The 3,820-nt window shown below is 44.5% G+C and overlaps 1 long non-coding RNA gene across 1 annotated transcript in view; it reads right to left on the bottom strand.

The window, feature by feature from the left end:
* Positions 1-13: 13 nt before the first annotated feature.
* The window catches only part of LOC106531262 (uncharacterized), an 11,975-nt gene continuing 8,168 nt past the window's right edge, over positions 14-3,820 (bottom strand). Inside the window, exons 2-3 of the long non-coding RNA XR_001311890.1 lie at positions 384-528; positions 14-284 (exon numbers count right to left, since the gene is read on the bottom strand). This is a non-coding gene — a long non-coding RNA (uncharacterized LOC106531262). The remainder of the gene's footprint in view (positions 285-383; positions 529-3,820) is intronic.

The raw sequence follows: 3,820 nt of genomic DNA on the forward strand, positions 1-3,820 counted from the left end.
CTGATGAGCAACACAAAAATACTGAGGAAATGATGAGGAACCAAAAAACTTCTTACTTGGGTAGTGAGGGAGCGTCCACAAGTTGGGGGTGGGTGGTTGAAAGACAAGTCAGTGCAGTGCAACGCAGCCAGATAGTTGGAGCGATGGAGGGTGGACAGATTACCGTGCAGACCGGGGACAAAGACCTTGAAGCTGTCAGTCTCAGAACTGCTCCAGGAGATCTTGGGTTCTCGAGGAGGCTCAGGGAAACTCTGGTAGATGAACCAGGAGGTGGTGGAGGAAGCCTTGGAAGGAGATAGCAGGAGTTAATATTAAAGTTCCACAGGGGAGAAAAAACTTCTCAGAAATTAGCTCAGAGAACAAACTGTGGGAGCATGAGATACCATTGCAGGCAAACACTTAGACACTGGAGAACTGACAGCCAACTCCTTTTATCCCCTGGATGATTGCAGGAGAGGATCCGCAGGTGTAAGTGATAATCAGTGGTTCCGCCCTCCAGTGACAGCAGCTCCAGACTATCTGCACAAACTGTACACAACAAAAACACAACCCAAAACCAGGTTTCTAACATTATGATGTTTTAAATGCAAAATTGGTTCAAAATGAATTTTCTAAAGGTGCTAATTTTACTTGACTACATGATGTCACTAAAGCACTTTTTTCAAAGAGAATGAAGACTTTGCTTCAGCCAATCAGGAGCGTTCATCTCTATCCAATGAGAGCGGACATCCTGCGTTTCGATGACATCACATAGGACTGAATTTGGTGAAATTAGACTCTTTTCTAAGATGGCGGAGACTTGATTCCCGGGCCTCACTCACTTCTCAAACCTGGACACCTTAACTGGTTTAAACCTGTTTTTAAACAATGATTAACTTGTTAATTTCCCCTGGCATGGCTCAGGGTTCACGTCTGCTTTTCTCCTCTTCAGAGGCTGTTCTATAAGGCTGGTACTTTCTAATTTACACAAGAGGGTGTGAAATGATACTACAGGTTCTTCTGTTTGGATTGACACCTCTTTTGACCAACTGGGTTGCTCTATGAACCCTCCAGGWCCTCCAGGAGAGAGGGCGGAACCCATGGGTGGGGACAGGGACCCAACCTCTGGCAGAACTGGACCAGACAGACCTCCAAGGGAGAAAACACCTGACTTGAAGCCTGGGAACAGGCATCCATCACCTGGCAGTTGTAGTGGACACGCCCATTTCCCCTCACCTCATCTTGCCACTGATTGACCTTTGACCACCTGAGGTCAAAGCCCCCTCTCCACAGACTAAACTCTTTCAGCTCTCATGTAGAGCTATTTAAAAAAATAAGCCTTTTCACTGTCCACTTTTCTCTAGGAAAGTTCATGTTCTCATGGATCTGTTATTTTGCTGATAAAACAAGTCAAAACAAATGCTCTGTTTGTTTCTGCTGTTCCTCTCACATGGATAAATCAAATGCATAAACCCTTTAAAATGTGTGACTCTTGTCTTTAATCTCAAGGGCTCTCTAGTAATAGTTATTTTATAACTTTGCATTTGATGTGATTTTATTGTTTAGAACATGTTTAGAAATTATGATTTAGTGTTGACAGAATGTTTGTTTCATCCAACAATGCTTATGCTTCTAGCTTTTTACATTTTCTGTTTTTAATAAACATTACTTAATCATTTTATTAGTTTAACTATGTTTATTAGTTTACTAATAGTAACTCATAGTTAATCATTACAGTAGTTAATTAGAATATTAGTCTAAGGTTCTTAGAGTTGAGTTGTTCTGCTCATACAGAGTTCATGTGTCATTTTGATGTTCGACCTTGACATAAACACACACAAACACACAAAGACACATACACAGTTCTCACGGGAGCTCTGACCACGTGCAGATCACATTAAGCACACACGATTCTTCCTGTTTCTTAAAACTGTCTGATGTTTCYGTCTCGGGCTTCTTTTCCTATACTGGAAGTCAGTCCTTTTTTCCAGTTCATCTAGCTGCATAGTTTTCTCCTTTTTACAAGGAAAGACAATTTTTGTGTCAGGCAGTCCCGCCTGAAACCAACATCCGGCTGTGAGCTGCTCCTCAGTACTTCCTGGTCGACTTGCCATGCTGTTGGTACCTCCATGTCCAAAAGAAGGGGATCTGTATTGCCCATTCGTCTGACCCCCGAGAAGGCTTCGGTCTTACGCTGAGCAACAAGCGTCTGCCCAGAGCTGGTTTGGAAGATCTCTGGACTGAGGTAAAGGCTGAAACACTGGCTCACAAGTCCCAGGCATTGCTCMCAGCCAAATATAATTTAATCTTAAAAACCTTCAGAAACCTTTAAAAGACATRTCTATTTTTGTCTGTCTGTCTCTTCTGCTCTCCCTCTTACTTTCTCTCTCTCTGTCTGTCTCTCNTCCTGGTGACGTTTCTGCTCCATGGTTCTGATGGATTTTCATTCCTGAGATGCCTCCAGATGAAGGCTGGGAGGATGGTTTGTGCAGGAGACTGACAGATGGGACTTAATTTATTTACACATGTTGACCTTTTCTCTGCATCCCTTCCAATCAGAATGGAGAAACGCTCACATCTGATTGGAGCAGTGACGGCTGGTATAAGTGGGCTAGTAGGGCTAAGCCCTCCCTGGTGTTCACAATAAAAATGTTAAAATAAACAATATTATGAGGAGGTGGGGCAAGATGGCGGAGGAGTGAGACGTGTGTCGCGTGGCTCCTGCTCCGACTTGTTCTATTTGTGGTTCTATACTAAATGTCCTTGCTGTTTTGAACATTTGGTCCATCCGGACTCGACCCCTGAGTAATTCTTGCCTGGAAGAGTAGAAGAATGGCGACAAACTCGAGGAAAGGCAAACATTCCAAATCGATGACTGCTAGGCCTGACGCCGCATTGGAGCAGACAGCAGCTAAAACCGGACTTTCAGGGCCCTCCTCTCCCTCCCGCAGCGAGGCGGACGCACTCTCCTTGAAGTCTGACATTCTTGCCGCTATAAAAACAGATCTCTCAGCTGTGATCAAATCCGAAATAAAAGCAGCTTTGTCTGAAGAGTTTACTCTTATTAAAGGGGAGCTTCAAGCGGTGAGAGCTGAAGTGGCTAACGGCACGATGTTACTGCGCGCAGACCTGGACCACGTGAAACAGAGCGTTAAAGAAGTGGAGGACGGCTTGTCAAACTGGTCCGATGAGGTTGTTAATCTACGCACCACCGTGTTGGAACTGAAAGAAGAAGTTGTTGGGCTCAAAAAGAAGTGTGACGATATGGAGGGGCACATGAGAAGGTGCAATGTGCGGATTATTGGAGTTCCTGAGACGCCAGAATCCAGCTACACTTTGGCAGTGGCTAACCTGCAAGCAGAGGTTCTACAGATAGATAAAGAGCCACTTGTTGACCGAGCCCATCGCTCTCCAGGTGGAAACCAGTCAGGCGATAAGCCGCGGGTTATTGTTGCTAAGCTGCACTATTATCAAGAATGTGTGGAAATACTGCGTCGGGCTCAGAGTCATGGTCCTCTTCATTTTAAAGAGTCACCGGTCACCATCACATCTTGTAGTGGCTGAAGATCCACTTATCAAGATGAAAAATAAAGAGGAGACATTGATTCTTGGCCAGCCAGAGGGATTTATTTGAGTCCAGTCAGTAACGAGCTTCAACCGACAGATCAGCCTTCCAAACTGAACTGACGCAGTTAGAAAACCATAAGCTTTTATACCCAAGTTGTTTGTGCCAATACAAAGCCAGGAAAGGATGGGCCTTTCCCAGAACTAGGCTTGAAATTCAACACTACCCCATATACACTCATGAAGTGTTTTTGTGGACCACTGATGATGTAATCTT

This window comes from Austrofundulus limnaeus, unplaced genomic scaffold (genome assembly GCF_001266775.1).
Source record: "Austrofundulus limnaeus strain Quisiro unplaced genomic scaffold, Austrofundulus_limnaeus-1.0 Scaffold613, whole genome shotgun sequence".
Classification (NCBI taxonomy): Eukaryota; Metazoa; Chordata; class Actinopteri; order Cyprinodontiformes; family Rivulidae; genus Austrofundulus; species Austrofundulus limnaeus.